Here is a 27,767-nt window from a genome sequence, read left to right on the forward strand (position 1 = left end):
TCAGAGATTTCCATGATGGACATCCCAATCAATGATTAAAACTCTATTTAGACCGTGATCTCTTATGGCATATTGCGCAGCTATAGCAACGTTATTGAATATACACAAACCATGGGGTACATCCGGCTCGGCGTGACCAGGCGGGCGTACAATGCAAATACCGCTTCGGGCCTCACCCTTCAAAACTTTATCAACCACTTGCAATACCGAACCTGCCGCCATTGTAGCACCTTCAAAAGTTTTTGGATGAAAATAAACTGAATTATATTTTTCACCCATACCTTGCGTGTCATCCTTGCGCAGGGGCCTTGCAATTCATCCTTATGGCTTATGCGTCGAATAAAATTTAGATGCGCACGCGTATGCGCTAAACAAATTTCATCTGTAGTTGCTGTACGTGGTGGCAGATGTTTCATGCGTTCCGTGAGTTGATAGTCTTGAGGCATTTCATGAATACGTTTAATGCGCTCGGGCTGTTCGGGATGACCCTCTTCGAAGGAGTTACTATGCTGAAGCATTAAATCATCATATACATAACAAACGCGTATTTGTGGAGAAAGCAATTTGGTTTCACTTTGTAAATACTTCAAGCGCTTCTCATTCTGTGCAACAATTTCTGGTGCTATAACCAGGGCAGTGTTTCTTGTAGAAAAACAACCAGGAAAACGTGCAGGCAGTGACTTACCGCCAATGAATAGGCGACTAATTTTATGCAACTTTGGCTGCGGATTAACATTATTCAGTTCTTCCATGGTATATATGGGCTGAATTTGCAAAGAGCGCCAATAAGAACGATGTGCATAAATGCAATTGAGTATTGCATCTTGTACAACTTCAAGGGGTGGATCAAGTTTTTCTACTAGCCTTGGGCATGTCCCGCCCAAAAGGGTGCGCAGGGTGAGTGCTGCACCTTCTGCTAGCGAGTCCAAACAGTAACCACCTTCTAAAACCACAGCTACATGCGATTGCGACAATTTCATTAATGTACTTAACATATGCGGATAAAATGCTGGTGTGACTTCCATTTCGCCTTCCGGACAGCCTAAAACTGCATCATAACCAGCCGATATAATAACCAATTCAGGTTGATATTCCACAGCAACCGGTATAAGTAACTGTTGAAAGATTGCCATGTAATCACCATTGCCCATTTTTGTTTTATTTAAGGGCGCATTAAAATTATAACCCAAGCCATTGCCATAACCAATAGCATCAAAATCGGACACCAAAAAGGTGCCATGCTCAAAACGATGTATAGAAAAATAAGAACCCTTTGATCATTGTAGAAGAAACGTTTCGTACCCTGTCCATGATATATATCCCAATCGACAATTATCATTTTGCTTAACTTCAAAATGTCTAAAGTGTATTGTGCTGCTATGGCCACATTGTTGAAGAAACAGTAACCGTTGAATAAATTTTCTTATAATCAAAGTAAATTTAATGCAAATAAATTGTGTTTTGCTGGATTCTTAAATTTCTTTACGCAAAAATTGTGCACAAGAACCTTTCACCACCAATACCTGAAACGAGAAAAGACAAAAGTAAAGAAGTTAGAAAATGTACAAAACACTAAAAAACGGAACGATACCGGCATACTTACCCATCCACTGTTCTGGACCTCCACCACCAGTCACCTGAAAAAGAAAAGAAAATGTATTAAAAATCTGAAATAACATAAAAAATAGTTATTGAAATAAAATTATTGCAAAATGTTTTACTACTTACCCTTGTGTCCAGCAACGCGTAAATTTCACATGAAGTGAAGAAAAACGGTAAAATAAATCTTTCGATTCATTTTTGTTTTTGCTTCACTCTCTATACTGGAATGTTCAACCAACGTAGGTATGTATGAATGATACATACAAGAAAACGAGAAACGGCAGAGTTGCCACGTTACCTAACGCGACCACCAAATGGACCGTTTCACAACGCCTCTGCCAGGTTGACCACGATCCAAATAAGAACATCGACAGTATTTGTGAGCATTAAATTTTATTCCATTTTATTTTATAACACTTCATACAACTCATTAATATAAAAAAAAAAACGAAATTCAAATGTTAAAATTGACTGATTAATGCATCCGTTCGCGGTGCAGGGATAACGCAGCCGAAGACGTATACCGCTTTAGACAATCCCCGCACCGGTACGGGAAAAAGCCCATATGCCCATTCAAATGGGTAACTAAGCACGCGAACGAGCTTAGTGCCCGCTGGCACACCCGGCAACTAAACTGCCAATGAGGCACTGGATCCTGGTGCGGCCGCCGCACCCATAACACTCCCTCACACCCGCGGTAAAACGTGGAGTACCACGTCGTGGCCCTCCCTCGCACCCTCACGACAATGGGCGTCCGCCTAGCACGGAGCACCCCGGGGTCGGCGCACCGCAGCGCCTCCCTCACTGCATGCTGCAGAACCTCGACCGGCGCAAAACATGGCCAGGAGCCCCTTCGCCGCTCCGTATAGCGGATGTCCGCGACCACCTCAATGGGTTCCGCATCCTCATCCGCTGACTCCAGTTTCACATATATGTACTGCCTTGGGTCCATTTGACACTGAAAAGGAAAGAAAATAGAAAACCCATTAGAAAAAATTATGAAAAATTCGTTAGGAACCCGTCATACTTACGGTTTACTTTACCAGCTTGAAACTTCCTTTGTAAATAACAAAGTGGTGGGGCTAATTTATCCACCACAATCCTGCATTACTGTATCCTGGAAAATTCCTGTTACGGGAAACCAACTGGATGGCAACCCGCAACCTAACAATGGCAGCCTCATTAGTGCTGTCCAACTAAGGGCGAATACCGAACACTCAATAGACAAAATCAGTACCGAAAATCGCAAAACCTCAAAATCGGGACTGACGTGTTTTTTCTATTTTTTTACTCATATGGGCATCTCATGCAGTACCAACCAGGCATACACAACCAAAAAAAAAAAAGGAAAAACAAAAAAAAACCTCTCTTTACACAAAAATTTCACATTTTTTTTACAAAAATTTTTTTTTGTTTTTTCCACCCTTTCCGTTTTTTTGGGTACGGTTTTCTGGCGGGGGGCAGGACTTGTTGTTTGTCAACAACAAACATCACAAACAGTCATTATAAGGGCTCGGTACAAAACAATCCGAGTCCCGAAATAAAACAATCCCGACACGACAAAATCCCGAAATGGGAAAAGTTTACTGTTTCTACCGGCCTAGTGTGCTACTGCCCCAGTGACCTAGTTTTTTTTCAAGGGCAAGCAAATACATATATGTATATATATATACTCGCACACCACAAATTCACCATACCAGCTGTCAGCTAACCAAGAAATACACGACAGAGTTGCATGGTACATTTAGCATAATGGTACGTGCAGATAGAACGCGTCGTGAAGAACGCATCGCCAATCCGGATGCAAGCACCGGCAGTTGGTACACTTTCAAGTTTAATTACGATTTTCGCTATTCATCATGTGCTGCCGCACAAAATTAAATCCATACCTTCGTGAGCCTCTCCGCTTCGATTTAAACTCGGTTTATTCACCTGTTTTAACGTACGTTTGTTAATAAAATAACACGCGTATCACGAAAACAGGTAATTTTGCGCGGGTGGCTTGGAATCACGTCCGCTCCAACCTCCCACACACCGCAATCTTGCTGGTTATGTTGAAATATATAAGCTGCTCGAAATCACAGCACTAACTACTTTGCAAAAACACTCTCGTCACTCCACGTCATTTGACTAGTCATTTTACGGTGACAGGTTATATTCGTAGTCACATTTGCATGGGCGTGGGTAGGTGTGACCAGGTGTTTTGTAGGGTAATAATATAATACACAACTGACGAAATACATGCGCTGCAGTGAAAACGCGCATCACCCAACCAACCTCACGGCCACTCGCCCTGGCACATCCATAAAATGCCACAGTCGCCCTGAGAGCGACACGATACATTAGACGCTGGAACGGAGACCTCGGCCTCTTCGTCCAGTCCAGAAAAACCTAAACCAAAATAATGCGAGTCTGGAACGGAGACTTCGGCCTCTTCGTCCAACCAAACAAAAACAATGCGGATCTGGAACGGAGACCTCGGCCTCTCCGTCCAACAAAAAAAAAAATTTTTTTCTGCCAGTCTGGAACGGAGACCTCGGCCTCTTCGTCCAGCACTATTGACCTTCTACGTCATATCACTTATGGATCCTATCTATATCTAAGAATTATGTATGACCAAAGGCAAGAAATATTCACTCTCCTCCACTTCTAATGTTTATTTTTATCCTAGCTTAGGTGGCATGCTGCGCAAGTCGGGCAGGACTCCCGGCCACCCGCGACGCTGGCGAAATACGCGATTTTAGGTTAAGTTTAGTTTTAATGCACACGTTTTTTTTCTCGTTGCTTTTCAGCGGTCGGAGATCGGTAAGGGTAAAAACGATGTTGCGTATCGCAAGGGGGGCCGGCATGTTTAGGCAGGATGCCTAACTTTTTCCGCATCTGTCTGCGATCCCCCCAATGCAACCCTGCGAATCGATACTCGATACTCGAATTAATTTGTAACCACCCACACCCTCACCGCCACATGCATGTGCATGCATGTACATGTACGTGTATGTGTGTTTTTTGTCAGCACTCATGCATATGCATGTCGGGGTTGATGTGTGGGTGCCTTCCCCTCCAAAACGGAGGATTTTGCGGGTCAACGGTTGCAGCTTGCTATACAACCGGCCTCTTTGATTTCAACAGCCAACCAGCTATCATCTGCCGCCAGCGATCTCCACTGTGTTCCAGCATATTCAGGTAATATTGTAACAAGTTTATTTTACCTCTACCCAATAAAGTGCATTTTTATAACGAGGAAACTCCTCCCGTGTTCTTCTTTATTTCCTTTTGAGTGCATCATCCATTGAGCGAGATCGACCCTTGTGCGCCTACCCACTGCCGGTTTACGACGCACTCAGGCCGAACAGATACCGATCTGGTGTAGTAATAAAATTAAGTCTTCGATAGTCTCCGCAAGGTCTCCAATCATTTGGTTCTTTTTTAGGAACGAGATGAAGTGGAGATGCAATAGGAGAATTTGAGGGTCTGCATATACCCGTTTTAACTAAAAATTCAAATTCAGCTTTAGCAATTTTAAGTTTGATTGGATCAAGACGTCTGGGTTTCGAAAATGGTAAAATACCTTTTGTTTCTATCCTGTGAACCGTATGGTGTTTAACTTTTTTAGTATAATCTGGTTCACAGGTAATAGATGGAAATTCATTAAGTAATTTTGAAAACTTATTTTCGACAATAGGAACTTTGAGTGAGAAAATATCAGAAAATCCAGAAGATCCAGCAACTTTAATTTTTGTAGTAGAATCCATTATTTCTTTATTTTTAATATTGACAATAATTCCGAATTTTTCTAAAAAGTTTGCTCCTAAAATTGGTGTATCAATGTTCGCAATAATGAATGGAAATTCAAAATCTCTTCTTAAACCTAAATCAATTTTAAGTAGTTTTGTACCGAAAGTTTCAATTGAAGAACCGTTTGCTGCGGTCAAAGTAAGATCCGAGTTTCTCTTATAAATTTTAAATTTAGAAAAAGGAATAACTGATACAACTGCGCCGGTAACGATAAGAAAATTAAGTTTATTGAATTTATCAAATATGAATAGGCGACGAGTAGGTTTAATAATAGTTCCATTATCCGTCACCGTCATAATGGATCGTTTCAGTTTAAATTTTGTTCGCAATTTGAATTATGATTTTGATTGAAATTGCATGGGGGTATACATTTAAGAGCGTTATTCTTAAATTTTTTGTGATACCAACAAATAGTTGTTTGTGAATTAAATTTACGATTGTTTGAAAAATTTCTTGATCTTGAAAAATTTCGAGATTTAGATCTATTTCTATCTTTAGATCTTGAACGGAGTTGTAATTGATTAATATCATTAGAAATTTTATTTAAATTTTGATAAATAGCCGTAGTTAATTCAGTTAAATTTTTAACGCATTGTTCTAAAATATTATTATTTATACTTGAGATTACAGGAGATATGGAAGAATGAAGTTTATTGATTAAATCAAAAAGTTTGTCAGCTAAAATAATAATTTCATCTCTGTTTTGATTATTATTGGAAGTCAAATGAATTTGTATTTCTTGTGGTAATTTACGAATCCACAATTTAAAGAATAATTCTTGGCTAACTATGGAGTCAGAACCTATAAGTAATTTCATAAATCTGAATAATTCAGATGGTGAACGATCACCAAGTTCAGTTTTTGAAAATAATTGTTCTAATCGTTTTTCTTCGCTAAGAGAAAATCTATCACATAGAATTTTTTTGATTGTATCATATTTATTAAAAAGAGGAGGAGGGTTAATAACATTTACAATTTTAGATATAGTATCTCGTTGAAGAGCAATTAGAACATTTTGAAATTTTCAATTATCATCATTGATATTGTTAATTTCAAATTGTCCTTCAACAAGCAAAAACCAGGCATCGGGAGATTCTTGCCAAAATTGTGGTAATTTAATAGATTTAGTAGAAGAAATATTCGTAAAGTTATCTTGTGTTGAAGTATCTTGTGTTATATTAGAGATGTTGTTTTGTGTTGTATTAATGTTAGAATTTTGAGTTGTATTGTGAGTCATTGTGTTATTTGAATAGTTGTTGTTTTGATTTTAAGAATTTGTAAACTTACGGGTTCGTATTTGTGAACGTAGAACCATATGAAAAAAAAAAATTAATGAAAAATTTTAAAATTAGAAAATATTTAAGATTTTTTTTGGAAAGGGAGTTAACAATTTAAATAAAATATTTAATTTTATATAAAAAATAAGTAAATTTAAATAACTTATATTAAAATTGTTAAAATATAAAAATAATCTTAAAATAAATTTGAAAGTTTTAAAGGTTTAAAATTTTAATTTAAATTATAATTGGAAAATTTTTAATATGATATTAAAATAAAAATTATAAAAAATAAAAAAAAATTAGTAAAAAAAATATTAAAATTAATAAGTAGTTGATTGATGATTGTAAAGCGCATCAATTGCGTTTTTTTGACGTGATGACAATTAAATACATCGTTGTTGCTGTTTATGCAGTGGTTTTGTTATGCAATGGCTTTGTAATTAGTGAAGAGGACGTTAAAGGTTACGAATGATTCCAACAAATGGTATACAAAATGACGATGTTTCGTTGAATATTAAAGACAATAAATGATGTGCGTAAGTCGACTTCAAACCTTTTCGCATATTCTTTCACTTCTTCAATGCCAAGAGTATATGTTGATTTAAATATCAGATAGGAAGTGAAAATATTTTGCCAATGGGTCAGTAGTTCTTTAAAATTACTTTAAGCTTCTTAGTTTTGTTATTAATAAACACGATTTTCGTTTAGGTACACAATTTTTTGGTATCTTTTATTAAAATTAAGCGGCAGTTTAATTTAAATTCATTGATTTTTGCATTGAATAATTCTTGTAAATATTAAATCTATTTTATTTTATTTTCTAGTATATTAATTTAAAAATCACATATTTGTTTGTTAGAGCTTTTTGTTATAGCACTGATGTATTGTGATGATGGTGTTTTTACTTGTCCCATCAGACGTAATATATATGTATTCAGGTAACTAAAACAAATTTTCTTTGATAGCACGTCACTTAGTTGCACTTTTATTTGCGGTATTTTATTGGTTAGTTTTGCGATACGTAAAGCGTCATATTTAGTAATTGTTTCAAATAAAGATATAGGTCCGTTGGTAGGATCGCCAGTATATCAACATTCAAGTTGATATTTTAAAAAAATCTTTTATTTTCGGTTTGAAATATAAAAATTTATTTTTGTTTATTTTTGAGTTTAAATATTTTCCAACTAATTAGAATTTTCTTTTTTGAAGTTATTCAAAAATTTTAAGTTAACACGAAAACCCAATAAAAATTATTTTAAAAATTAAAGTAAAGAATACAAAGTAGTTAACACTATACCATCACACCACGGTGGCCATGTACATACATACCTAAATATGTGAATACATAAATACGCAAGCTTGCTACATATGCATGCATATGTACACAGTTATTAAGCGAACTTCAATTGGGCTTACATCAAATATGCTGGCACACATTAAACATTTATACACTTTATTATTTAGTTTTATTAAACGCACTTTCACCAAATTTTATATTTTATAATTTATTTAATTTATAGTTTTGAACTTCGCTTTGCAAATAGAAATGAAAATAGTAGTCACAAAACTGATTCTCAATTCTTTCAGTTGCAGCTCAGCTCATTCTCAATTTCTTCTCTCGAATGTAGTTGCCACACTTGATTATTTCGAACTTGTAGTATAAATGTTTGACATTAAATAGAGAACTTGTAAGTTATAGAAAAGTAAGGAATCAAATCACTAGAAGGAAATTCACCACTGGAGTAACCTTACATGTAATTCGGCAAGTTTAATTTTCGTAACACTTTAAGTTGAAACGATTCCAAAACAACTCAAACTTTTATGTTGTTGGAAGCATCAACATTAAAAAACAATGTTTTTTATTATCTTATTAAATTCGTTCGCGTGAGTGAAAATTCCTAAAAACTTGAACAAAGTGTTACTAACTTTGGAAAAATCCTCTTCGTTCAAACAAAACTTTTGCAACAAGAGGGCGCAATTTTGCATTTGGCTTGGGGGAGAAGTTGCAAAATTATACCCGATAAATAGGTATCCCGGTATATCATAATTTTTTGCACAGTAAATTCAAAAAAGGGTCTTTCGTTTTGTATTGATAACTGAAAAACTAGTTTTTTGATGTTTTCCCATTTTGTGTGTTTTTTCGATTTGGTCTTTTTCTTATTTTGGATTTTTTTTTTTAAATAACTGGCATCGTCATAAGTACAAAGTAGAGAGCGCAGTGAGCGTAAAATTCTCTTTGAAATTTGCTCATATATTGACTGTTGATCGCTGTTGAAATGACCAGTGAGATCAGTTGTGTTAACAGAAAAAATTAGTTAGATTGACCAGGAACCTGTCAATTTTACAGAATTTTGTTAACTTAAGAACGACAATTTCGCTTCTGTTGAAATGACTAAATTAATTTGTTCGCTTGACAAAGAACTTGGTCGAATTAACCATAATTCGATCAATTTCAACGAATCTCCGTTAAGTCAAGAACAACAGAACCGATTTGTTGATTTTACTAGCACCATTTCTTTCAGTTTATTAATAATAGTTCAGACTCTAACCTCAAACAATCAAAGGCAAAATTGTCACGCTGTTCACAATTAATTAAATGCTTTGATCGTTTAAAGTGCCAAACAAAAGTCCCTATAGAATCATTAGCGACTATTGGTGAAGACGAGTAAGACGAAGAATTTTTCGATTTAAATTCTCAAAATTCAGAAAGTTTTAATACAAAACCAAGTTTATTATTGCCTTCAGAAAATCAATCAGCAGAAAGTAATTCACCTAATATTTTTTTCGAGTTTACACATCTTTTTGAAATGGCAACAAAAGAAAATTTTTGTTGGACCTTGCGCTTCAACCATACGTGAAAACAAGTAAGGAAGGCTAAGTTCGGGTGTAACCGAATATTACATACTCAGCTGAGAGCTATGGAGACAAAATACGGGAAAATCACCATTTAAGAAAATGAACCTAGGGTAACCCTGGAATGTATTTGTGTGACATGTGTATCAAATGGAAGGTATTAAAGGGTATTAAAGGAGGGAGTGGGCCATAGTTCTATAAGTGGACGCCATTTAAGGATATCGCCATAAAGGTGGACCAGGGCTGACTATAGAATTTGTTTGTACGATATGGGAATCAAATGAAAGGTGTTAATGAGTATTTTAAAATAGAATGGGCCTTAGTTCTATAGGTGGATCCCTTTCGAGATATCTCCATAAAGGTGGACCAGGGTTAACTCTAGAATGCGTTTGTACAATATGGGTATCAAAAGAATGGTGAAAATGAGTATTTTAAAAGGGAGTGGCCTTAGTACTATACGTGGATTCCTTTTCGAGAAATCGCCATAAAGGTGGACCAGGGGTGACTCTAGAATGCGTTTGTACAATATGGGTATCAAACGAAAGGTGTTAATGAGTATTTTAAAAGGGAGTGGGCCTTAGTTCTATGGGAGGACGCCTTTTCGAGATATCGCCATAATGGTGGACCAGGGGTTACTCCAGAATTTTTTTGTACGATACGGGTATCAAATGAAAGTGTTAATGCATATTTTAAAAGGGAGTGGCCTTAGTTCTATAGGTGGACGCCTTTTGAAGATATCACCATAAAGGTGGACCAGGGGTGACTCTAGAATTTGTTTGTACGATCTAGGTATCAAATGAAAGGTGTTAATGCGTATTTTAAAAGGGAGTGGGCCTTAGTTCTATTGGTGGACGCCTTTTCGAGATATAGCCAAAAAGGTGGACCAGGGGTGACTCTAGAATTTGTTTCTACGATATGGGTATCAAATGAAAGGTGTTAGTGAGTATATTAAAAGGTAGTGTGCCTTAGTTCTATGGGTGGACGCCTTTTCGAGATATCGCCATAAAGGTGGTGCAGCTCTAGAATTTGTTTCTACGATATGGGTATCAAATGAAAGGTGTTAATGAGTGTTTTAAAAGGGAGTGGGCCTTAGTTCTATTGGTGGACGCCCTTTCGAGATATCGCCATAAAGGTAGACCAGGGGTGACTCTAGAATTTGTTTCTACGATATGGGTATCAAACGAAAGGGGAGTGCAACGAAATCCCCAAAAAAAAATACCCAAACACAAAATCCCCAAAAAAAAAAAAAATACCCAAACACATAATGCCCATATTCAAAATCCCCTAATTCAAAACCCCAAAATCAAAATCCCCAAAATCAAAATCCCCAAACAAAAAATCCGAGTGCTATGATAAACATCATGACCGTGTAAAAATTAGCAATATCTCTTTCCTCTTTCATTCATATTTATGTATGTATAACTATATATTCACGTTTTGGCGATACATATTTTTACTTATCCATATATAGGACTGCTAGTCGCTCTAATTCGAACAAGCTAACAGAAGCGTGTACTACGCAGAAGGACATCACCGTAGCCACGGTTATACCACACACCCGGACTTGGCATGGCGTAGCCCAGGGTTATTTTTTATAAGCGCGACCGAAGGCCGCCTATGCAGAAAGTTGGTATGGATTATTATCCTTTTTTGGTCGCGGCGATTTTAAACCTAATTTGTATTTATTTCACACATAAAATGGGGATTATGAGTTTGGGGATTTTGATTTTGGGAATTTTAATTTGGGGATTTTGTTTTGGGGATTTTGAATTTGGGGATGACGTGGTAGACCCAAACGAAAGGTGTTAATTAGTATTTTAAAAGGGAGTGGGCCTTAGTTCTATAGGTGGACGCCTTTTCGAGATATCGCCATAATGTTGGACCAAGGGTGACTCTAGAATTTTTTTGTACGATATGGGTATCAAATGAAAGATGTTAATAAGTATTTTAAAAGGGAGGGGGCCTTAGTTCTATAGGTGGACGCCTTTTCGAGATATGGTTATATAGGTGGACCAGGATTGACTCTAGAATGCATTTGGGCTATATGGGGATCAAACGAAAGGTGATAATAAGTATTTTAAAAGGGAGTGGGCCCTAGCTCTATACGTGGATTCCTTTTCGAGATATCGCCATAAAGGTGGACCAGGGGTGACCCTAGAATGCGTTTGTACAATATGGGTATCAAACGAAAGGTGTTAATGAGTATTTTAAAAGGGAGTGGGCCTTAGTTCTATGGGTGGACGCCTTTTCGAGATATCGCCATAATGTTGGACCAGGGGTGACTCTAGAATTTTTTTGTACGATATGGGTATCAAATGAAAGGTGATAATGAGTATTTTAAAAGGGAGTGGGCCTTAGTTCTATAGGTGGACGCCTTTTCAAGATATGGTTATATAGGTGGACCAGGGTTGACTCTAGAATGCGTTTGTGCTATATGGGGATCAAACGAAAGGTGATAATGAGTATTTTAAAAGGGAGTGGGCCCTAGCTCTATACGTGGATTCCTTTTCGAGATATCGCCATAAAGGTGGATCAGGGCTGACTCTAGAATGCGTTTGTACGATATGGGTATCAAATGACAGGTGTTAATGAGTATTTTAAAAGGGAGTGGCCTTAGTTATATTGGTGGACGCCTTTTCGAGATATCGCCATAATGTTGGACCAGGGGTGACTCTAAAATTTTTTTCTACGATATGGGTATCAAATGAAAGGTGATAATGAGTATTTTAAAAGGGAGTGCGCCTTAGTTCTATAGGTGGACGTCTTTTCGAGATATCGCCATAAAGGTGGACCAGGGGTGACTCTATAATTTGTTTGTAAGATATAGGTATCAAATGAAAGGTGTTAATGAGTATTTTAAAAGGGAGTGGGCCTTAGTTATATTGGTGGACGCCTTTTCGAGATATCGCCATAATGGTGGACCAGGGGTGAATCTAGAATTTGTTTGTACGATATGGGTATCAAATGAAAGGTGTTAATGAGTACTTTAAAAGGGAGTGGGCTTTAGTTCTATCGGTGGACGCCTTTTCGAGATATCGCCATAAAGGTGGACCAGGGGTGACTCTAGAATTTGTTTGTACGATATGGGTATCAAATGAAAGGTGTTAATGAGTATTTTAAAAATGAGTGGTGAACGCCTTTTCGAGATATCGTTATAAAGGCGGACCAGGGTTGACTCTATAATGTGTTTGTACGATATGGGTATGAAATGAATGGTGTTAATGAGTATTTTAAAAGGGAGTGGTGGCAGTTGTATATGTAAAGGCGTTTTCGAGATATCGATCAAAATGTGGACCAAGGTGACCCAGAACATCATCTGCGGCGTACAGCTAATTTATTTATATATGTAATACCACGGACAGTATTCCTGCCAAGATTCCAAGGGCTTTTGATTTCGCCCTGCAAAACTTTTTCATTTTCTTCTATTTAATATGATAGGTGTCACACCCATTTTTAAAAGTTTTTTTTAGAGTTATATTTTGCGTCAATAAACCAATCCAATTTCCACGTTTCATCCCTTTTTTCGCCATTTTTTTTTTTTTGCAGGCTCGAAAATAATTTTTTTTGGGTATGCCTAGTGGAACTTTTTTTCCTGAGCCCAAATCCTATCGGAAAATCGATGGCGCGATATCGACTAACTTTCGTCCATACAAATCGACCCAGGTTAATGTATGTCTACAATATAGTACATATCAGAGAAATACGTCAAGCTATATTCATTTCTAAACTACTTGAAAACTGCATATGTATGCCAAGCTTGGATTGCTACAAGTGAGTACGTGGCTTGCTTACTCTAATTATTTCGATCCGTGCGCTACCTATCGGGGACTTTTTTCCTTTTCGTTGCCATGTCGAGGTGTCTTAATCGAGACGATCGACCAAAACTTAATGCTGAAAATGGTTTCAAGACTTCTCAATTAACAGATACCAAAGAACAGTGATTTGAACGTCCGTATCAGGTAAAAGGGAGGTACCTGTTGGTCTACCTCAAATGTCTGTGCTGGCACCCATACTGTTCAATACATATATTGTGACCAATAATAGCAACACTAAGGGATACTATCATCCCTAAGCCGATACTAATCAGTCACTTGTATCTACATAAATAAGTCTACACTTATGTACATACAGCAGCGGAGAGATACTCACAAAAGTATGCAATCATCAGCAAAGTAGTTTTTTTTTTAATTTGAATTTGAATTAATTCCTTTTTCGTTTTTGTACAACTAAGACTAATAGTTCTTTTATATGTACATCAGCAAAAGGATATTATCTTATTCTCACAATAGTTGGAAAAGTAATAATAATAATAAAACATAATAATAACAAAAATGTGTAAAATAGGAAATAAGACAGTTAGTAGGGGAAGTTTTGAAAAGAGAGAAAAAGAAAAAGGAAGATATTGGAAGTATGTGGTATGTAGTCAGAAGGCAAGATCACAAAAATATCTGTATATTTCCGTTTTAAAGTTATATCTATTCAAACGACCTTTAACACTTTCTGGAATGATGTTCCACATTTTGGTAGCGCTAATGAAAAATATTCGGCTGGATATTAGTGTACTATGTCTGGGAATTATCAAGGTATTGATTCTCTCAGATCTGATTAGTTGAAGCTTGTCATACAGATATTTAGGGATTTTCCACTCTAACAGATTGTGCACGAAAATGCAGTTTCTTGAGGCCAAATATTGCATAATGCTACAGCCCAGAATTTTGTCACGCCATGGTGATATATCACTATAACGACTTATGCCATAAACATACCTCGTCATATTATTGAAGGCTACGTTCACCTTGCTAACAGATTGTGATTCAAGTTTGCTATAGACTATTTCTGCATATGTAAAATTAGGTACAATTAATTGGAGGGCGAGTTTTCGGCGTGTTTCCTGTGGGGTAAACGATGCAGAGAATCTTAACACACGCAGAATTACATAGACATTGGTAATTAATTTATTGATATGATCACAGCAGCTAAGCTATATCATAAGCATACGCATGAACACTAACAAATTGACATACAGAAAAGACGTCACTAACAAACATACTGAACAAAAGCGGGTCAAGGACACCTGCCTTAATAGCCTTAAACTCGGATCATGCATTCTCACTTTTCACTCTTTGAAATCTTCCAGTAAGAGAACTGAACATGAGTTTCATGGAGCATTTATAGAACCCATACAAGCGCCTGAGTTTCCAACATAACAGGGCATGGTTTACTGAGTCAAAAGCTTTAGAGAAGTCTAGGAGGCAGATAATATTTAGATCTCCAACGTCGAAATGCATTCTAATATCATCTAAAGTTTTTACCATAGCAGTAGCACAGCTGTGATTTGGCCTAAATCAGACTGCAATGGAGAAAGCAAGTTATTTTTTTTTTTTTTTAGGTGTGCTCTGAAATTTTTTGCCCATCAGATTTTTGCATACCTTAGAAAAAGCTGGCAGAAAATTTATTGAAGTTCTCACGCATACACATGCATATTTCTGAGATACTAACAAAAGTATGCAATATTCAGCGAAGTAGTAAATTGTAGACGGAGAAACGCCTAGAAATATGCGGACGAGGAAACCGAAGAGTATAAAAGCAGCACCAGCTGAGGCATGACCAATCCGTTTGATTTAAGTACGCTATCAGTTGCGAAGTATAAGTGTTACTTAAAGTAGTCTTATAAAGACCATTTTGCATTATTGCATATTGGAGTTATTTATTCAACAATTTAGTGATACCAACGTTAGTAGAAGGTTGCAAATAAGCGGAATTTCAGTAAAACCGTTACAATTAGTGTCAGAAAAGGAATTGTTGAATAAATTTCGAAGATTGCGAATACAACTTGGACATGGCAAAGTTGAGTGAAGTAAGGATCCAGCAACTGAAGGAGTTGGAGATCCGTGGATTGAATACAACCGGCAATAAACTCGAACTTCAGGCACGACTACGAGAGGCTATGGAGTTGGAAGGAATTAATGTTGATGATGATGTCTTTCATCCTGATGGTGACGAGACAACAACAAAAATTAGAGAGAAAAACGAAACACCGCAGACAATGGCGAACACAGGCTTGAACATGATATTAGCTGCAATATCGGCACAAATGTCCGAAATGTCATCACAAATATCCACCAACATGTCATCACAACTGGATGAACAGAAGACATATATGGCATCCCAACTAGGATCACATGAGGCACGTATTTCAGAAATGACATCGCGAGTGTCATCTCAACTGGAAGACCAATTGGAAGCGCAAGAGGCACGTATATCTGAAATGTCGGCAGAAATTTTAGAACAGGTATCATCAAAACTGGAAGCGCAGGATGCAAAAATGGCGCAATTTCAGACAGAGGTAGATGCTTTAAAAGGTCTTAAGCAGGAGCTGCAACTAAATCGCCCAGCTGTTCAGCAAGCAATCCGAAGGCAAAACTCCATCTTTTGACGGATCTTTTCCTTTCCAGGTCTTTAAGCTTCAATTTGAGAAGACATCAGCAGTGAACAACTGAAATGCTGAAGATAAAGTTGCTGCACTGTTCGTGGCATTGAAAGGGCCTGCAGCTGAAATCTTACAGACTATTCCAGAGTACAAACCGAACTGTTATGAAGCATTGATGGCCGCTGTCAAGAGACGTCACGGAAGCGGGCATAGGAAAAATATATATCAAATTGAGTTGCAAAATCGCTACCAATAAGCGAACGAGACTTTACAGGAGTTTGCGTCTGATGTCGAAAGGCTGGCCCATCTAGCAAATGCGGACGCACCCGTGGAATACACTGAGAGGGTAAAAATCCAGATCTTCATAAATGGCATACGAGATATGGAAACGAAACGAGCTACATATGCGAATCCAAAACTAACATTTGCTGAAACGGTATCGCATGCACTGACTAAGGAAACAGCCTCACTTTTGAGTAAGCGAGCGTACAAAGCTCATCGCGTGGAAGTGGAAAGGGCAGACTGGATAGACACAATTTTGGAAGCACTGAAGTGGCCACAACAGAAAAATGCTAGAGTTATGAAATGTTTCAAGTGCGGCAACCAATCATCATGTACACACATACATACAAGGCAACGGAGAGATACTCAAAAACGCATGTCATCATCAGCCGAAGTAGTACTTACATATATACCCGCATATGGCTACAAACTACAAATATAAATGTATATGGCTGGTAACCAAGCATGAAGTTCACGAAATTACTAGAACTTAGGGGAAATGAGTAAATGAAGAAACAGAGAGTATAAAAGCAGCGCAAGCTGAGCCATGACGAAGCAGTTTAAATTGAGCACGCTATTGATTGTTAAGTGTTATTATGAAGTGTTATTGTGAAGTACTCTCAAAATAGTCTAATAAAGACCATTTTGCATTACTGAATATTGGATTTATTTATTCAACAGTTTAGCGATTCGAACGTTAGCCGAAAATTGCAAATAAACGGAATTTCACTAAATTCTTTACAATATTAAGTCAGACTGCATATAATAATCCTTGTATGTATACTAGACTGGGTCGATATCGCCCCATCGATTTTTCGATAGGATTTGGGTTCAGGGAAAAAAGTTCCACTATGCAAACCCAAAAAAATTATTTTCGAGCCTGCAAAAAAAAATGGCGAAAGCGTCAATTTTTCGACGACAACACTCCCCAAAAAAAAAGCTGAGGCATGACGAAGCAGTTTTAATTGAGCACGCTATTGATTTTTAAGTGTTATTATGAAGTGTTATTGTGAAGTACCGAAGAGAAAGAGTATAAAAGCAGCACCAGCTGAGGCATGAGCAATGCATTTGATTTAAGCACACTATCAGTTGCAAAGTATGGTTGTTACTCACAGTAGTCTAATAAAGACCATTTTGCATTATTGAACATTGGAGTTATTTATTCAACAGTTTAGTGATACGAACGTTAGTAGAGGGTTGCAAATAAGCGGAATTTCAGTAAATTCGTTACAAATAGTGTCAGAAGAGGAATTGTTGAATAAATTCCGAAGATTGCCAATACAACTTGGACATGGCAAAGTTGAGTGAATTGAGGATCCAGCAACAGAAGAAGGAGTTGGAGAGCCGTGGATTGTATGCAACCGGCAATAAACTCGAAATTCAGGCACGACTACGAGAGGCTATGGATTTGGAAGGAATTATTGTCGATGATGATGTCTTTCATCCTGATGGTGACGAGACAACAACAAAAAATAGAGAGAAAAACGAAACACCGCAAACAATGGCGAACACAGACTTGAACATGATATTGGCTGCAATATCGGCACAAATGTCCGAAATGTCATCATTAATATCCACCAACATGTCATATCAACTGGATGAACAGAAGATGGCATCCCAACAAGGATCACAGGAGGCACGTATTTCAGAAATGACGTCGCAATTGTCATCTCAACTGGAAGACAAAAAGACATATATGGCATCTCAATTGGAAGCGCAAGAGGCACGTATATCTGAAAAGCGCAGAATGCAAAAATGGCGCAATTTCATACAGAGGTAGATGCTTTAAAAGGTCGTATACAGGAGCTGCAACTAAATCGCCCAGATGTTTCAGCAAGCAATCCGAAGGTAATAACTCCATCTTTTGACGGATCTGTTCCTTTCCAGGTCTTTAAGCTTCAATTTGAGAAGACATCAGCAGTTAACAACTGGAATGCTGAATATAAAGTTGCTGCACTGTTCGTGGCATTGAAAGGGCCTACAGCTGAAATCTTATAGACTATTCCAGAGTACGAACGGAACAGTTATGAAGCATTGATGGCCGCTGTCGAGAGACGTCACGGAGGCGGGCATAGGAAACAGATATATCAAATTGAGTTGCAAAATCGCTACCAAAAAGCGAACGAGACTTTGCAGGAGTTTGCGTCGGATGTCGAAAGGCTGGCTCATCTAGCAAATGCACCCGTGGAACACACCGATAGGGTAAAAATCCAGATCTTCATAAATGGCATACGAGATGTGGAAACGAGCTACATATGCGAAACCAAAACTAACATTTGCTGAAACGGTATCGCATGCACTGACTCAGGAAACAGCCTCACTTTTGAGTAAGCTAGCGTACAAGGCTCATCGAGTGGAAGTGGAAAGGCCAGACTGGATAGACACAATTTTGGAAGCACTGAAGAGGCCACAACAGAAAAATGCTGGAGTTATGAAATGTTTCAAGTGCGGCAACCCAGGTCACATTGCACGTCATTGCAGCACCGGTTCTAATAGTTCCAACAATGTGACTCACCGTAAACGCAGAGCTGAAGGAGATGAGGAAATACCCAAATCTAGTCAATCGTTAAACTAAAGCGAGTCAGCCGCAAGGGGCAATAGCTGGCTCCCGCAATTGAATGCCGCATAATCTCTATCTCACAAATTGCAAGAAGGTCAAACAATCTTACTTTCGGAGGACATGCGGATGGAAAGAAACGTTTATTGACTGTAGATACGCATGCATCTCATTCCATCATTCGAGCGGGTTTAGTCAACAAGAAAATAAGATCATTGGTTGGAGCAAGATTGCGTACAGCCCCTGGAGAAGACACCACGTTTCTAGGAGAAGTATCATGTGAAGTCGCAATTGGGAACGTCACGGTATTACACAATTTTATAGTGGCAGAGTTTGTTGATGAAATCATAATTGGTGTGGACTTCTTAATCGACCAAGGCATCAAGATCGGCATGCAAAGCAAGACGATGCGATATAAGAACATGGATGTGCCATTTAATTTCGGCTAGGAGAGAGACTACAGCAATAAACGAGTGCTGGTGGAAGAGAGTCAGCAAATACCACCAAAATCCGAAGCAGTCATCTGGGCAAGGGTTGATGGAAATTGTGGGACAAACAAATTGTGGGTTGTCGAAGCAGCAAACAAATCAACACCGAACGTACATGTAGGAAAAACCCTGGTTATAAAAAAACAATATGGACATATCCCAGTAAGTGTACTCTATGAGTGCAAGTCACCACTCAAACTGACCAGAGGAGCTATTTTGGGAAGATGCCAAGAGGCTGAAGGAATAATCAATTGTGAACAGCTCCAGGAGGAGGTTCCAACTAGCAATATTGATCTCCCAGATGAAATCAAGGCATGGACGGAGGGACTAGAGGAAGACTATCAAAGTAAGGTAAAATAACTGCACCTAAAGTACGCGAAAATATTTGACCAAGATGGCTCCAAACTAGACCGCACTAACGTTGTGAAACATCAAATTGACACTGGAGATGCGAGGCCGATCCGTCAAGCTCCTCGTAGTGTTCCACTGGCGAAGCGGGAAGTTTTGAGTCAAATCATACAAAAAATGAGCGACAGCGGGGTCATGGAACCATCAGCTAGTCTATGGAGCTCACCTGTGGTACTTGTTAAGAAGAAGGATAGACAAATAAGGCTTTGCGTGGACTATCGAAAGTTGAACGACGTTACTAAAAAGGATAGCTACCCATTGCCAAGAATTGACGACACACTTGACTCGCTATCTGGCAACTTTCGAGAGACTCATGGATCAGGTATTGAAAGGACTACATTGGAAAACATGCTTGGTGTACCTGGACGACATCATCGTATTGGGAAAGAACTCTGATGAACATCTTAAAAACTTAGAGGAAGTTTTCCAGAGAATAGCTGGCGCTGGTCAGAAAATAAGTCCCAAAAAGTATTCGTTGTTTAAAAAGGAAGTAAATTATTTGGGTCACGAGGTAACGACAAAAGGCATCTGTGCTGCGAATGAAAAGATAGAGACAGTAAAGGATTGGCCAAGACCACAGAACTTGCATGAATTAAGAAGTTTCCTTGGGCTATGCACATATTACCGCAGATTTGTACCAAACTTTTCCCGCGCAGCCCATAGCCTCCATGAGCTTACAAGAAAAAAAAAGCTTTTGAATGGAAGAAGCAGCAAGAAGTGGCTTTCCAAACATTTAAGGAGCGTTTGTGCACCACCCCCATGTTGGCATATCCGATTCCAGGAGCAACATTTATTCTAGATACAGATGCGGATGGATATGTTATAGCAGGACAGGAGAAGGTAATTGCATATTACAGCCATTCAATTGGAAAACCAGAGAGGAACTATTGCGTTACACGGAGAGAGCTGTTGGCATTGGTAGAGTGCATTAAACAATTACACAAGTACCTCTACGGGCAACGATTCCGCGTCAGGATAAATCACGCAGCGTTAAAATGGTTCTTGCAGTTCCGTAATCCAGAAGGACAATTGGCACGGTGGATCGAGCAAATACAAAGCTATGACTTTTCGATTGAGCATCGAAAAGGTATACCCATGGAAATGCTGATACAATGTCACGACGACCATGTAGTTTGGAATGCAAGCACTGTACAAAGGCCGAGGCTAAAGAAGACACTATAGATGTCTGGCTAATGACTATAACATGTACGGATGAATGGGACAAGGAACAACTAAGGAAGTTTCAGCTAGAAGATTCTGATCTGTCACATGTTATCAAGGGCTCGAACGAAACAAAAGACCAAATAGAGAGATGTCAGTAGAGAGTCCCATTGCGAAGTCATATTGGGCACAGTGGAACAGTTTAGAATTGATATCCGGTTGCTTGCATCGAGTATGGGAGAGTGAGGATGGTCAATGCAAGAAGATACTGATAGTTGTTCCCAGAAAGAGGATTCCTGACGTGCTCAGCGAGCTGCATAAAGCTCCAAACGGAGGTCACCTTGGAATCACAAAGACGCTGGAGAAGATTTAACAGAAATTCTGTTGGTTTGGTTGCCGTCAGCCGGTCACTGATTGGATTGCGAGCTGCGTGGTTTGCAGCAGAGCGAAAGGGCCCAAATCCGAAGTCATAGCCAGATGAAGCAATATAACTCAGGTGCGCCATTTGAAAGGATGGTTATGGATGTCGAAGGTCCATTTCCTACTAGCAACTGCGGAAACAAATATGTGCTGGTGGTTATGGATTATTTCAGCAAATGGACAGAGGTATACCCAATCCCAATTCAAGAAGCGGAAACAGTAGCAGAAGTATTTATAAACAATTGGGTTGCAAGGTATGGTGTAGGTAAGGATGTAGGTTGGAATTCGGACCAGGAGTTGGAATCAGTTGTGTTCATGGAAATGTGTAAATCATTGGGCATTCGAACTGCATTGCATTCTCATTCCGATAGTATGGTGGAACGATTCAATAGAACATTGGAGGAGCACTTAAGGAAAGTAGTGGACAAGTTTCATAAAGAGTGGGATACCCACATATTATTATTCTTGATGGCTTACCGATCAGCAGTGCATGAAACAACGGGCCAAACCCCTGCAAAATTAATTTTTGGTAATGACCTTCGACCGCCAGCTGATTTGAAGTTTGGAATAGATACCGATGCGGAGAGAAATGTTTATAAATCCACTGGTGTTTTGGAAGAGGAGCTGAGAGAAGTACTCGATTTGATAAGGCAACGAAAAAATATTATGAGTGACAAGATCAAAGCCAGATAAGATAAAGCAATTAATTCGGAAGGTTTTCAGGAAGGAGATTTGGTGCTGTTATACAACCCACAGCAGAAAAAGTTTGCCTCCGAAATTGCAGTGTAACTGGGAAGGCCCATAAAAAGTTTTAAAACGGATCAACGATGTAGTTTACCGCATAGAAACCATTGGTAAACCACGAACCAAAATGAAAGTGGTTCATCTGGAAAGGCTGGCGGCGTTTAGATCAGGAAATTTGTCCGATCGGGACGATCAGACTTAGGTGGAGGGCAGTGTGACGAATAGTAGCAACACTAAGGGATACTATGATCCCTAAGCTGATACTAAGCAGTCACTTGTATCTACATAAACAAATCAATCATTATGTCGGCACATATTTACATACAGCAGCGGAGAGATAGTCGCAAAAAAATACGCAATCATCAGCAAAGTAGTTCTCAAACACACACACATGCATATTTCTGAAATACTCACAAAAGTATGCAATCTTGAGCGAACTAGTAAATTTTAGAAGGAGAAACGCCTAGAAATATGCGAACGAGGAAACCGAAGAGTATAAAAGCAGCACCAGCTGAGGCATGATCAATCAGTTTGATTTAAGCACGCTATCAGTTGCGAAGTATAAGTGTTATTCAAAGTAGTCTAATAAAGACCATTTTGCATTATTGAACATTGGAGTTATTTATTCAACAGTTTAGTGATACGAACGTTAGTAGAAGGTTGCAAATAAGCGGAATTTCAGTAAATTCGTTACAAATAGTGTCAGAAGAGGAATTGTTGAATAAATTCCGAAGATTGCCAATACAACTTGGACATGGCAAAGTTGAGTGAAGTAAGGATCCAGCAACTGAAGGAGTTGGAGATCCGTGGATTGAATACAACCGGCAATAAACTCGAACTTCAGGCACGACTACGAGAGGCTATGGAGTTGGAAGGAATTAATGTTGATGATGATGTCTTTCATCCTGATGGTGACGAGACAACAACAAAAATTAGAGAGAAAAACGAAACACCGCAGACAATGGCGAACACAGGCTTGAACATGATATTGGCTGCAATATCGGCACAAATGTCCGAAATGTCATCACAAATATCCACCAACATGTCATCACAACTGGATGAACAGAAGACATATATGGCATCCCAACTAGGATCACATGAGGCACGTATTTCAGAAATGACATCGCGAGTGTCTCTCAACTGGAAGACCAATTGGAAGCGCAAGAGGCACGTATATCTGAAATGTCGGCAGAAATTTTAGAACAGGTATCATCAAAACTGGAAGCGCAGGATGCAAAAATGGCGCAATTTCAGACAGAGATAGATGCTTTAAAAGGTCTTAAGCAGGAGCTGCAACTAAATCGCCCAGCTGTTCAGCAAGCAATCCGAAGGCAAAACTCCATCTTTTGACGGATCTTTTCCTTTCCAGGTCTTTAAGCTTCAATTTGAGAAGACATCAGCAGTGAACAACTGAAATGCTGAAGATAAAGTTGCTGCACTGTTCGTGGCATTGAAAGGGCCTGCAGCTGAAATCTTACAGACTATTCCAGAGTACAAACCGAACTGTTATGAAGCATTGATGGCCGCTGTCAAGAGACGTCACGGAAGCGGGCATAGGAAAAATATATATCAAATTGAGTTGCAAAATCGCTACCAATAAGCGAACGAGACTTTACAGGAGTTTGCGTCTGATGTCGAAAGGCTGGCCCATCTAGCAAATGCGGACGCACCCGTGGAATACACTGAAAGGGTAAAAATCCAGATCTTCATAAATGGCATACGAGATATGGAAACGAAACGAGCTACATATGCGAATCCAAAACTAACATTTGCTGAAACGGTATCGCATGCACTGACTCAGGAAACAGCCTCACTTTTGAGTAAGCGAGCGTACAAAGCTCATCGCGTGGAAGTGGAAAGGGCAGACTGGATAGACACAATTTTGGAAGCACTGAAGTGGCCACAACAGAAAAATGCTAGAGTTATGAAATGTTTCAAGTGCGGCAACCAATCATCATGTACACACATACATACAAGGCAACGGAGAGATACTCAAAAACGCATGTCATCATCAGCCGAAGTAGTACTTACATATATACCCGCATATGGCTACAAACTACAAATATAAATGTATATGGCTGGTAACCAAGCATGAAGTTCACGAAATTACTAGAACTTAGGGGAAATGAGTAAATGAAGAAACAGAGAGTATAAAAGCAGCACAAGCTGAGGCATGACGAAGCAGTTTAAATTGAGCACGCTATTGATTGTTAAGTGTTATTATGAAGTGTTATTGTGAAGTACTCTCAAAATAGTCTAATAAAGACCATTTTGCATTACTGAATATTGGATTTATTTATTCAACAGTTTAGCGATTCGAACGTTAGCCGAAAATTGCAAATAAACGGAATTTCACTAAATTCTTTACAATATTAAGTCAGAATGCATATAATAATCCTTGTATGTATACTAGACTGGGTCGATATCGCCCCATCGATTTTTCGATAGGATTTGGGTTCAGGGAAAAAAGTTCCACTATGCAAACCCAAAAAAATTATTTTCGAGCCTGCAAAAAAAAGTGGCGAAAGCGTCAATTTTTCGACCAAAACACTCCCCAAAAAAAAAAGCTGAGGCATGACGAAGCAGTTTTAATTGAGCACGCTATTGATTTTTAAGTGTTATTATTAAGTGTTATTGTGAAGTATTCTCAAAATAGTCTAATAAAGACGATTTTGCATTACTGAATATTGGATTTATTTATTGAACAGTTTAGCGATCCGAACGTTAGCCGAAAATTGCAAATAAGCGGAATTTCACTAAATTCTTTACAATATTAAGTCAGAATGCATATAATAATCCTTGTATGTATACTAGACTGGGTCGGCTCAAAACCACTGCGCAATATTCATTTTTAATGTAGCGCAACAAATGAAACATGTGTTTTAATCGTATAAAAAAGGCACTAATTGTATAAAAAAAAACTATATTTATTTTCCACAGTGCTGGTAATTCACAGTATAAGTCAAAAAACTCGCACCAGAAGCGTTTATTTTCCATTGTATTTATAATATATATATTTTAGTTGCAAGACCATCTCAACTCATTGCAGCACTGGGCAATATTAATTTTTCAACTTGCGCAACAAATGAAATTTTTGTTCTAATTGTATAAAAAATTAGTATGTGTTATTGAATTTGTGTAAATTCCTGTTACAAGCTAGAGATGGTCCTTACGCCTGCGATATTAACATTTTTAAGGAATAATTACTGATGTTATATTATCAGAAACCAAAGGTAAACTGTGTAACATTCACCACACACGAAGAAAAAAGCATGTGCAATATTTGCAGACATGCGTAAATATCAAAATCGTTTTGATTTTAGCGCAGTTCTCTGCGCAAATAGCGCAACCAGTGCACACACCATGCAAATCCTTGTGCAAATTGGTAAAACCATTTTGCATTATTGAACATTGGAGTTATTTATTCAACAGTTTAGTGATACGAACGTTAGTAGAAGGTTGCAAATAAGCGGAATTTCAGGAAATTCGTTACAATATTAATGATATAACTAGCTCTATAAAGCACTGTGAAATAAAATTGTTTGCTGATGATACATTGCTGATGATAAGTGGGAACAATATGACTGAAATATATCCTAAGCTGCAAGGAAACAGCGTATATAGTTGGTTATGCGTAAACAGACTGAAGCTGAATGTCAATAAAACGAAATTTATGATATAACCATACGCAATTTTCAAAACAGTGAGCTACAAAACTTAAATATAAATAACGAACTAATTGAAAAAGTCAGCACCATAAAATATTTGGGAATAAAAATAGATGATAAACTTAATTTCAAGGAGCACGTGGATTATACGGTAGGAAAAATAGCAAATAAGTTATATTTTAAACAGCGAACCTGCAAATATTTAAATAGAAGGTATAAAATCATCGTCTACAGATCTATAATCGAACCTCATTTTATTTATTGCCCAACTATATGTTTCATCTTGCGAGATAGTCAGATCTACAAGCTACAAAAGCAACAGAACCGAGCTATGAGATTCGTTCTCAAAAAACGGTATGACACACCTATCAGAGACATGCTATGGGTATACCAGTTTCATATTCCTTATACCGTACACCATAGGTCTGGGTATACCTATATGCAGTTTGTAAGGAAATTTGTAAAAAATTCACGAATTCATGAATAAAAACAAAGAAATTTAAATATTTATAAATTTTGTTTATTCAACTTTTCGCAAATGTTCATTAATATGTATATAGATAAGTTTTTTTTTTTTTTTATTTTCTTCACTTATGCATTTGTGGCACCTCTGGAGCTGCTCCGAATGTTGAAGATAAATAGGATCTAAACAACTCATACAAACAAATCGCGTTCTTCTTTGCAATTTATCATTATTATAGCATATTTTGCATGATTTTTTTCCACTTGAAGTGCCACTTGTACTTGGTGCAGATACTTTAGAAACAATAGGGTGACTGATTCATCACCTGAGGATTATTGACCTGAGCATGAACTATGGCTTTTACCAAATCTTTTAGGAAAATACTTCGTGCATCGGTTGCTTTGCATTTCTCTATTTGATTTTTTATAACGTAAGATGCCAGTGCAGCCACATCCAACATATTGTGGAAGAAAGTCAATGGCCACCTATTAGTTTTCCTTTTGCATGTATATTTTCCTAACATTTGATTCATTAAGTCAATGCCACATTTCGTTTTATTATAAAACAGAATCGCATTAGGTTTTCGCAGTTGCCCACTGGTTGTATTGTCTTCATGATGAGAAGATAATAAACAAACACATTTATTCTTTTTTGGGATATATGTTATAAGGCTACCGTTGTCCAGAAACCCGAATTCTGTGCATAATACCGGACGGGATTTTATGGCCAACATTTTCTTTGGAATATATTTTTTGTTACGTCGTAGAGTTCCAACATAAGCTAGTCCTGCATCTTTAAATTTATGGACGCCATTCAGAGCGGTAAAAAGATTATCAGCAATGACGGTTCTTCCAGAAAAGCGATATTTATTTGTAAGGCTTAACAAAATATGCTCGCCTTGATTGACATCTCTTGGCTTTTTTCGTTCCTTGGCAGTATACGAAATTCCCTTCAAAAGATATGAATTGGAAGCGTCACAGGCCGAAAATATTTTAATGCGATACTTGGCGGGCTTCCATTGTATATACTGCGTAAATTTTGTATGCCCTCTGAATGGGAACAACTGTTCATCTACAGTTATATTAACTGTTGGCTTATAAAGTTGCTCCAATTGTGTAATTACCATAGTCCAAATGTCACGAATGGGCGCAGCTTTATCATTATCCTGGGGTGGAACACGCTTTCTTTCGTCGTCAAATCTTATAAATGCAGTTATAGCATTAAATCGCTGTATGGACATAGCGGTTCTATATATTGGCAAAGAATCTGGTCTCCACAATTCTGAGCAGTGCTGCATATTTGCATGGTTCGGTCCTGCCGCTACCAAAATTCCGATGTAGGCGTACAGCTCGTTTTCATCAACCATTTTCCATTGCTTTGGTTTTTTCGGACTTTTTTTATGCTTTCTATTTGTATGTCGCATAATAACAACTATCATTTCCTCAGTTATTATAGACTTGAATATTTCAAGTGGGCTTGAGGATAAAGAACTCTTCACAGTTCCACCAGTTTCCCTCAATATTATGTGGCTGCGAAATGACCAGATGGTAGTGAAGTAATCCATTTTGTTCCATCGGGAGCTACAAAAAAATTTGTTTGGTCGGGAACACCAACAT

At 38.0% G+C, this 27,767-nt stretch overlaps 1 protein-coding gene and 1 pseudogene across 1 annotated transcript in view; both read right to left on the reverse strand.

The window, feature by feature from the left end:
• Positions 1-27,517, reverse strand: LOC137234379 (histone deacetylase 6-like; annotated as a pseudogene).
• The window catches only part of Syt7 (Synaptotagmin 7), a 1,421,749-nt gene that overhangs the window by 1,041,250 nt on the left and 352,732 nt on the right, over positions 1-27,767 (reverse strand). The gene's annotated exons all lie outside the window — the stretch shown is intronic.

This window comes from Eurosta solidaginis, chromosome X, assembly GCF_040869045.1.
Source record: "Eurosta solidaginis isolate ZX-2024a chromosome X, ASM4086904v1, whole genome shotgun sequence".
In the NCBI taxonomy this organism is placed as follows: Eukaryota; Metazoa; Arthropoda; class Insecta; order Diptera; family Tephritidae; genus Eurosta; species Eurosta solidaginis.